The 10,945-nt window shown below is 35.7% G+C and overlaps 1 long non-coding RNA gene across 2 annotated transcripts; it reads right to left on the bottom strand.

The window, feature by feature from the left end:
- Positions 1 to 843: 843 nt before the first annotated feature.
- Positions 844 to 3,454, bottom strand: LOC126796391 (uncharacterized). 2 transcript variants are annotated; one of them, XR_007672341.1, is made up of 6 exons: positions 3,028 to 3,454; positions 2,584 to 2,661; positions 2,287 to 2,471; positions 1,907 to 2,163; positions 1,419 to 1,617; positions 844 to 1,338 (listed from the first exon to the last, which is right to left on the bottom strand). It is a non-coding gene; the product is annotated as an uncharacterized LOC126796391 (long non-coding RNA). The 2 variants fall into 2 exon arrangements; XR_007672342.1 differs by having other exon boundaries at positions 3,112 to 3,454.
- Positions 3,455 to 10,945: the final 7,491 nt, after the last annotated feature.

The raw sequence follows: 10,945 nt of genomic DNA, 5'->3' as shown, positions 1-10,945 counted from the left end.
ACAATAATAATGCCAACAATTCCAAAATTGAACATAAGTTAAACCATTTGTAATTTCCAATAACAGGAACATAAAAACATCAATCAAAAACCAAAAAGACTGGGTTCTTTACCTCAGCAAATTTTATAAAAGAGAAGATTCAAATATCAGTGGCTTTTGGTCTTCACAGAATTGTTTCTCCTTTCCAAAACTTTTAAGCTGCAAATCAGTACTTTAATCCTTCCCTTGAGCTCAACCCCAGGCTCTAATGATCTTTCTGATTAAAGAAAGTGATAGTAATGGGTGATGGCGTCGGGTTCCAGAAACAGAGGTGAAAAAGAAGAAAACATAAATAAGCACCAAAAGAAGGTTGCTCAGTGACAAAATGAAGAGGTGGAGGAAACATGGCTTTCACACAATGAAAGAGACAATAATTAAAGGAGGGGAAAAGTGTGCTAGTTCGGTGGAGAAGTGGGGAAATACAATTCCCACATGTGTCACAAATTTAAAAAAAAATAACCCAAAGATAATTTTTCAAAGAAACAAAGTAAAAATATAAGAAAATGATTTTAGATAAAAACATTAAAAGAAACAATTTTAAAAAAGACACAACTAAATATTTGCAACATACGACTTAATAATAAAATCGTAAAAATATAAGTCAATGTCAGAAAAATTAGTCCTAGTTACCGGAAAGTAAAAAAACATTTCTGGGAGTTTACAATTGCTCTTTGAACCAACTTCATTTAGTTGTGTGCTTTTTACTACACAACCTAGCAGAATATGAACCTGTATATAAGCATTGTCGGACAAGCTGCTATATGGAAAATTAAACGTGAAAACAAATTCCAAAAGCTGTGCCATATAATATCGAAAGATCTCATACCATTCAAATATCCAACTACAAATGTATACAAACTTAAATTATAGGTAATGTACCTGTAGAATATAGCATTCCTAACTACAAAGAAAAGCTTATAATGATCAATAACTAATGCTTCCAAGAATTTATCATATATATCTAAGTCGATAAAACAGCTTGTAGTGGTGATGATTCTTTCATTTGCAAGCTCTCATAGAAGTTCAATCGAATCTGCCATCTTCTAGGACACAAATGAACTAAAAGAAGCTGAAATGCTTGAAGTATATTGCAGCCCTGAACTTACATTAAGAAAAGAGAGGAAAACGCTTCTCTATGAAGACTACAAGGTATCACAAAGTATGCTTCACCGGTCATGATTTTGCTGAAGCCAGAAAGCCAAGAGGTTGATAGTATGTCGTATACCTCAATACAGTAAGCTGATGCAAGTTCTCAATGCAAAGGTGCTGAGTCCTAGCCTCTTATGTACTGGATGATGTCTGCAAAACAAAAATGTCAACAAGTCTCGAGCAAATCATTTATTATATGATCATCAAATGCGTACTCATAAAGTCTGTACCTATTGTCCATTCTTAAGTTTGTAAAGCTGAAGGAAACACTCGAGACATGTATCACAAATAGAGGCGTCAAAATGTGTCAAATATACTCCAACTTTGCTTAACGACAATATGATAGTACAAGTAAGATAACATAGAAGCTGTGCACTTTTTCTCATGATGCAAAGCTAACCTTGATGGTGAAGCGGTGGAGACAGAGAGCTGCATACAAAACAAAACTTTGATTAAAGAAACATGCGGTGGAGTGGTTATCAAAATGAGAATTGATGTTTCATGAGCTTAATTAAAGATTGAATTGGTGGATGATTAAATAAAGAGACCAAGAGGTGGAAAGTGCTCAATCGGTGCAACATAATCAAAGATTGAAATTTGAATCATATGGTAGAAACTTTAGAGCAGTACACGCCTAGCTTGAAATTCTCAACACAAAGGACAAATTCCTCATTCAGAAACTTGAGTTTTAATGAGTTCCTGATCACAAAATGCTCACCCGAAAACTCACAAAGGCTTTGAAACCCAGTCTTGGCGTTTTGGGCAAGTTGTAATGGTGTCGAATGACACTGGCACGGGATATCAGTAATCGAGCAATTATAAATTGAGGACCCTATCAAAATCAAATATACCCAGTCGAAGCTCCTTTACTCGAAAATCGAATGATGCAGAAACAAATGGGAATATGCCTCTATATATATAGGGAAAGACTCTGTGACTCCATCTCCGAATCAAAGTCATGCACTTGCTCTCCATCTGCAATGTAACCAAAAGGATTTACAGGATAAAGAAACAACTACAAAGTGGCTATTTAATGAATTGAACAACATGGTATGGACTTTTTAATCACAGCAATTCAGTGCTTTGAATCATTTATACCTATATTTCACCTTAATAAAAAGTTGCATCCTTGCTGTCAAGCAAGACAAGGCTTTCGACATAAGGTAGAACAACACAGAGCTGACCTCCAGCAAGCCCAAGACATTTAAACTGTTTGCTCCCGCCAACACCAAGCATGAAGATCACTATTCTCACTTCTTCTTGGCAGCATCTCTAGCCTTTGTCTGCAAAAGAAATTATAACATAAGCTTATGATGCAAAAGCAATTAAAAATGAAGCTTATGATTTGCAGCAACTACAAAGGAAGGTTAATGATAGGAAACTGATTGACTTTACTCCTCGAATCTTCTTTGCTCTGTTCGTCCTCTCCTTCAACTGCTTCCTTGATGAAAGTACATTTGTATCTAGTCCATTCTACAAAATCAACAATGTAATTTACATGAACGAAGGCAATAGAGCCCAAAGACAACCAGAAGTAGACAAAGAGTTGGACAATTGCTTTGAAGAATCAATACGACTAATTTATATGCTCACCCAACTTAGTATATAATCATGTCATGCAAACTTCCAGTATTAAAACAACTACTAACAAAAACACAAAACCACAGTACGTTCTGATAAAACAAATGAAAAATCTCCATGTAGTGATATAAGATAGTCTTTACAATATGACTAGTATGAAACTGAATAATCAAAACAACTAATCCGGCAAGACTAGTAACAAATATCTAACAATAACCTATAATAGCTAAACACAGGTTTATTAGATCCAAGATTTACCCTAATCAATCTGTACTCGGGCTCGAACTTGCAGACGACTTCGTTGAGGCATTTCATCGAGCAAGTTGAGTGCATAGAACTCACCTTCAACTAGGCCCAGTACTTAATTGACAGAGCCGCTAGTTTGGAAGGGGGGAGGAAGCAATTGCCAAAAGAGACGAGGCCGCGATTGGGGGAGGTGTATGACTTGTGGCAAAGAAGCTCGGCGCCAGAGTTGAAATCCACTACCACCTCCAATTTAAGGTTTTGCGGGTGGAATTGCAGAAGGACAAATTAATGGGGCTGGAAAGAATGTATCCGAATGAGGGTGTGGGACTGTGCTAGAATTTGAGAGTGGCTCTTGGCAAGAATAAAACAACGGGTAAAGATTTCCGGAAAAGAGAAGAGGAGAAATTTTGGGGCTAAATCGTAACCCTACACAGAAGAAAATTCGATTGAGGTGAGATAAGGCTTACCGTTTTCGGATTAAGGTGAAGGATTCAATTCTGAATTTAGGTGAAGGTTTCAGACTTCCAGTTGATGAGAGAGAGAGAGAGAGAGAGAGAGAGAGAGAGCTGTCGAGAGTAAGAGTGGGTGAGTGGTTAAGTGTAAATGTGTAGCCAATGTGTTAGTTTTTTTCCAAGCTCATTACACAACAAATGTTTTATGACAATCTTAGGGGAATTTTTCAGTAGGAATTGAGAGAGGGAAACTTCCCGCAAATAAAGTACCGGCAGGTTTGAAAGGAATTGGCAAGTTTGATTTTTTTTTGGGGGGGGGGGGGGGGGGGGGGGAGTGGGGGTGGTTTGGTTTCTCATTTTTGCCAATTAGAGGCGGATGGCTTCTCTATCATCGTCACAAAACACCAAAAAAATTTACATTGTTGTCCAAGTATGAACAAAGATAAACTTTCAAAGGCCAAAATAGAAGCAATATTTCCGCTTCCCAAAATGAAGATTAAATGCTTCTAACATCTTCACACAACTAAACAAACATTGCTTGGTGTGGAAATATTATCTTTTTTATTATTTCTTATGTTCAGTTGTAATTTTTTCTAGAACAACGATACGAACTAACATTAAAATGTTCGACTATCCGATATGAGCCTCAAATAGAAACATGTCTATATAGTACAAAATTCACAATCTTTCACTAATATTTTATTCTCTATTCATATGGTAAACCATAATACCGTTTGTCACGATTTACGGTTGACCATGTCGATTAACAACCAAACGTTGTCGTAAAATTTTGAATCAAGTACCACATGTGTATTTCATTATAGTGATCACATTCCACTGTCAAATTCCCTTACGGATCGAGAAAATTGTTTTTTGGTTAATTTTTAACATTTACATCACAACATGTGTACTAATGTGGTATAACATTATGCTACGTTATATATGAACGTGTGTCATTCTAAATCAACTGTATAGAGTAGACCATATTTTCAAAAATCGAACGTAGGATGTCATCTCCATAGTTAAATATAGTTAAAGTTCAAATTTCATTTATTTTCGACAACGATTAGATCTCAATCGATGCGGTCAACTCTTATATATAAATTACTTATTATAGATATCCTTATATCTCCCTAAGTGTAACTACGTTATACGAAAATAAATCTCTGTAAATTTTTACATGAGTGCGTAGAGCATACTACCATGTGAGTGTAATATTTTTTGATGACATTTTCAGACACCTAAGCTATTTTCTATAATTTTTTGAAGAATTTTCGTTATTTGAATATTATTTAATAATCAAACATAGCCTATGTGGCACAATGTTGACCTTTTATTGAATTAATTTTAAATTATTTTTATTTTAAAATTATTTTTCATAATTTCATTTTTTACCAAAATTTAAATAACATTTTATTTGAAATCATAAACCCTAGCCCCTTATTCTAAACACTAAACTCTAAACTTTAAACACTAAACTAAAATCTTACAACTAAAAAGCTATATTTTGTTGTACCAGTGTCATTCACTAATTCCAAGTGGTATTCCTCAGCTCATATTGAACCATAATCTCACAATAGACAAAATGTATTAGTTGTATAAATGATAATTCATACAAGACAAGATCAAATGCACTTGACATCCCCTAAATAGGTGAGTGAATTTTTAATACGTAAAATTATATTTCATTGTAGTGATCACATCTTACCTACAATCTAATTTCCTTGAAGATAGAGAAAATAGAAGATGAGTAATTAAAAAAACAATTGCGTGTAATATCGGTCATGTTTAGGGTTAATCTTGCGAATGATCTAAACATTGCTGAAATTATGTCGATTTTGGTACCATACAAGTGTTTTGTTGATGACATACATGACATTATCTTACGATTTGATCGAATTTCATTAATTTGTGACTATTGATCATTTGAAGTATGACATGTGTTCTAATGTGATCTAACATTCTTACTACGTTATATATGAACGTCTGTCATTCTAAATCAACTATATCGAGTAGACCATATTTTCAAAAATCAACCGTAGGTTGTGATCGTCATAGTTAAATATAGTTAAGGTTCAAATTTCATTTATTTTCGACAACGATTAGATCTCGATCTATGCGGTCAACCCTTATAGATAAACTACTTATTATAGACTTTATACCTCCTTAAGGGTAGCCACGTTACGCGAAAATAAATCTATGGAAGTTTTTACACACGTGTAGAGCGTATCATTGTGGGAGCGTAATGTTTTCTAACGACATTTTCGGACACCGAAGATATTTTTTATGATTTTCTAAAGAATTTTCGTTATTTAAATATTATTTAATAGTCAAACATGGTCTATGTGGCACAATACTAACCTTGTATTCAATTAATTTTAAATTATTTTTATTCTAAAATTATTTTTCATAATATCATTTTTCATCTTCTTTTTTACCATAATATAAAATTAAATCATTTGAAACCCTAAACCCTAGCCCTTATTCTATACACTAAACCCTAAACTCTAAACTCTAAACACAAAACCCTAAACACTAACCATTAAACCCTAAATTCTAAACACTAAACTAAAATCCTACAACTAATTAGCTATATATGTTGTACTAGTATCATTCAACCATTACAAGTGGTATTTCCCAGGTCATATTGAACCATAATCTCACAACAGGCAAAATGTATTAGTTATATAACTGATTATTCATATAAGAAAAGATTCATTTTCTGTTGTACAATTAAATTCACTTGGCATCACTTAGAACATGTTAAAAGGTTTGAAATATAAGCACACAACACAAAAGTTTGTATTGGTTGTATAAATGATTATTCATACAAGTCAAGATTCATTTTCTGTTGTACAATTAAATGCACTTGACATCCCTTAGAACATGTTGAAAGTTTTGAAACATAAGCACATAACACAAAAGTTGTATTAGTTGTATAAATAATTATTCATATAAGACAAGATTCATTTTCTGTTGTATAATTAAATACAATACACCTTCCTTAAAATATGTTGAAAGTTTTGAAACATAAGCACACAACACAAAAGCTGTATTAGTTGTATAAATGATTATTCCTATAAGACAAGATTTATTTTTTGTTGTACAAACTTTTTAGCAAGTTCAATTGGCATCCTCCAGCACATATTGGAACATGGTCAGGCCAAATGATACGTAAAATAAGTTTCTCTCAAACAACAAAACATATATTGTGTGTTGTAAAATTACCAGTCATGCAACTAATAGTTTGAATTCGTTGTATCTACAGTTTTGCATTTTGCAAAAATTTGATAGAGGAGTTCTATACAACACACAAACTTCAAATGTGTAGTGTGATGAATTTGAAAATGAAATGTTATTGATAACACAACACATGGTGATAAGTTTAGTTGTATAAAAAGAATCGAGTCTTGTGACAAGCGACCAACTTCATTATGTTGTCTGATGTGTGTTGTGTGATTGAGTTATTGTAGTAGTGATATACATATCTAATAGAGGGAACTATGAACCCAAAAATAATGGGTGAGCGAGAGAAATTTTTTTTTCAGGGATAATTTATGTAGTTTTACCTTTTACCATGGGAAATGGAATTGAAATACCACCCCTAACTAAGGAATTCAAATCAGGCTTTATGAAAGAATTCATTTCCAATCAGATCTCATTTTTTATTTCCTTTCCGGTCTCAAGTTACAACCAAATAACACATCGGAATGGATACTAAATTATTTCCCATTCCATACCATGATTTCCTGCATTCCAAACAGGGCCTTATGGTCGTTCAGAGTCAAGAGACACAATACACAATCAGGAAGGAGAAAGAAATTAATGTAGCAGGACCTCGAGTCAGCCTCAAAGATCTTGAAAGCAAGACAAACACCTCTTTTAGGGGTATTTAGGATATACACCCTTTTGGGTAGACCTGTTTTACATTAAACCCGTCTCTTCATCTTACACCCAACCTTATTTATTAGGTTAATTATTAATTTAAAATTTGTATTTTGGACGTGGATAACAAAACCTAATTTTACAAATATTTACTAAACATGGCATGAACCCAAATTAAAAACCACAATCGTGATTCCGTGCTAATTTACCCCATTCTAACCAAACAAAGTTGAGATTATTCCATGACTAAAGCTCAATTTATTGCTACCTTCATTATAGGTAATTTATTATTACTAAAATTACATAAATATTTTTTTGACACCATCATACTTGTTATAATATAGTTAACTAATAAGAGTCGCTTATTGATATACTTAACCTCTACGAGTTGGGTAAAATAAAAAAATATTTATAAGAAAGACAAGATTATCTAGGAAAAAGATGAGTATCTTATGATGAGAAACGTTTAGCATAAGAAAATGTACCCAATGAAGACAACATTGTTTGGTTTAATTATACATATAAGGAAGACAACATTATTTAGGAATAAGAAAATATACCTATAAGAAAGACAATATAATCTAGAAAAAAAGATGACTGGTACCTTACGATGAGGAACTTTTAGCATAAGAAAATATACCTACAAGGAAGACAATATTGTATTATTTAATTATACCTATAAAGAAGACAACATTATCTAGGAATAAGATAATATACCTGTAAGTAAGACAATATAATCTAAAACAAAATGACGAGTACCTTACAATGATGAACTTTTAGCATAAGAAAATATACACACAAGGAAAACAACATTGTCTTGTTTAAATATATCTATAAGGAATACAACATTATCTAGAAAGAAGATGAGGAACTTTTAGCATAATGTATATGGTACTTATCAGATCATGTTATATTTCTTGATCTCATATCTCCCAATTTTTTCTTCTCTTTCAATAATCTTTCTTCAACTATGACTAGAAGAGTAGGCGAGAAGTCCATGTATGATTTCCCTCCTCTTGCATCTCTCGTTCTCAATATTATGCGGTAACATTTGGTTTCATTGAGAAAAATATGTATGAATTTTTTTTAAAAGACTACATTCATATAAGAAAGAGAAGAACTACAAATTTGTGTTAGAAACAAAATGAGCATATATATAGAGTGTGTGTTCATGTCAGCAACATTAAATAATGATTATATAAGGAAACAAAAATTGATTAGTCGTAACTACTCACATAGGAGATGTTTTAGTTTTTCAACCAGAATGGCAAAACAATGAAGCCAACCAAAACGATAAAAATGAATTTATAAAAATAAAAATTATAATGAATGTTGAAATAATTAATTGGGTGTAGATTCAAAAAAAATAAGGGGGTGAGTTTATATGAAAATGAGACTTCCAGGATGGGTCTATGAATAATTATCTCCTTCTGGATTTAAGAAGAATTAGATGCTTAGGAATTTGGATGTGCATGTCTTCAATTTAAACATTCATATTGTTGGCGTGAATCATGACATGAAACACGGCCGTGAATCACGGATTGATTTATGGGTAGACTAGGCTATATATAGGTGATATATGTATGAATGTAAATCAAGCAAATAATCAGTTTAATTCTAGTTGGTATCAGAGCCTTCGTGCTCTATTTTTCCTGGGTTTTTCCCGTTTTTTTTCGGCCAGTTACCGCCGGAGTGCTCACCGCTGCCTCCTCATACGGTCCTCCTCACCGCTGCCCTTCGGCCCTCTCCGACGTCGCCGCTCATCCTCCCTGCCTCCCCGACGTCGCCGACCGATCCTCCGGCGCTGCTGCTATCCGACGCCATCCGCTCTGCACTCGACCCGACGTCTCCGCCGCTGCTGTTGTCTCGCCGCTCCTCGCCGGATGTCGCCGCCCCTCCCCGAAGTTTTTTTCTGCTCAAATCGGTCTCTCTGCACCGCCCGACCCGGTTTCGCCCCGGCCCAATCTCCGACCCGGCCTAGCCCAGTTCGGTGCGACCCGACTCGTTTTTCACGACCCGACCCGACCCGGCCCGGTCAGATTCAACAGTTTTTTTCCCTGTCAGTGCATATTCACCGACAGTTCAAGTGCACCGGAGGCAGATTCAATCTCCGTTTTTTTTTGTGCTTTTGTTCCTGCCTAACCCCTGCCTTTTTACATTGTTTCTTTTTCAATGGGTTCTGGACACGAAGCAGAGGGTTCTCAGATCTCTGATATTCCGACATTCGAAGTATCTGTTAAGGGTTCTGACAGTGGTTCATTTGGGGGCACCAAACTAAACGGAACCAATCTCCGTAAATGGAAACGACTCATGACTGCTCATCTTCGAGGCATGCATAAGATGAGACATGTCACCGGCGTCACTAAGGCTCCTAGCCCTGCGGATATTGTTGCCTACACTAAATGGGACGACGACGATGGTCTTGTCATGTCCGTCTTGTGGAAAGCTATGAATGATGAGATAGTTGATCTGGTGGAGGCATGTGTCACTGCACAGGAAATATGGAAGACACTAGCCGGCTTATATACTAATGACTCTGATTTCATACAGGTTCATGAGTTAATGTGCACAGCTTTGGCAATACACCAGGATGGGCAACCGGTGGCGCACTATTTCACCAAACTAAAGAATATTTGGTATGAGATTGATGTGAAACGTCCTTGCATGATTAAAAATCAAGAGGATATTGTTTGGTACCACAAGGAGAAGGAGCTTGAACGAGTTCACCATTTCCTGAAAAGGTCTTGATGCACAGCATACCAGTGCGAAAGGCGAATTGCTCCGAATGACCGAACCACCTAGCCTACTCACCGCTTTCACCTATATCCGAAAGGATGAGTCTAACCAGGAGAGTATTCTTCTGGCACCGGCTGTCGTTTCCAATCTGACTGTCCATGCTCGATCTCCAGCACCACTCCTTCCGCAAGTAACTTCCACTCCCCTTCATCGACAACGACCACCACCAGGCTTCGGGAATCAGCCCCGCCCTCCTTGCTCTTATTGCCATGATACTAACCATGCTCGTGCGACTTGTTGGAAATTGTATCCACACCTTAGGCCTAAACGGCCTAATTATCGTCCCCAGACAAAAGCAACTCTTCAATTAGTTCCAGAACCAGATATCTATGGTGTGGTTGGGCATGATAATCATACTGCTGGAGGAACACCTACAGCCTTCATCGTTGGCCGTGGTCAAATTGGTATGGCTATCAATATTTCTCACTCTGTTAGTTTTGATACATGGATTATTGATTCTGGTGCATCTCATCATATGACTTATGACAAATCTTATTTTACCGTATTGTCCCCTCCACCCGTACCCTATGTTACTAATGCTAATGGTGAGGCATTCCCTGTGTTAGGGACAAGGTCCGTTCGTATTACTCCCACCATAGAGCTTCACAATGTACTCTATGTACATGTTTTATCTCATCATTTGATATCTGTTCCCCAATTGAACGCTGACGCTCAGTGCTCTGTGACCTTTTTTCCTATATATGTGATATTTCAGGATCTTCTCACCAGACAGGTCATTGGTTGGGGGTATCTGAGGGACCGGTTATTTCATATGGATTTGACATACGTAGGGGAAA

This window comes from Argentina anserina, chromosome 1 (assembly GCF_933775445.1).
Source record: "Argentina anserina chromosome 1, drPotAnse1.1, whole genome shotgun sequence".
Taxonomy (NCBI): Eukaryota; Viridiplantae; Streptophyta; class Magnoliopsida; order Rosales; family Rosaceae; genus Argentina; species Argentina anserina.
This window is presented reverse-complemented; position numbering and strand designations above follow the sequence as displayed.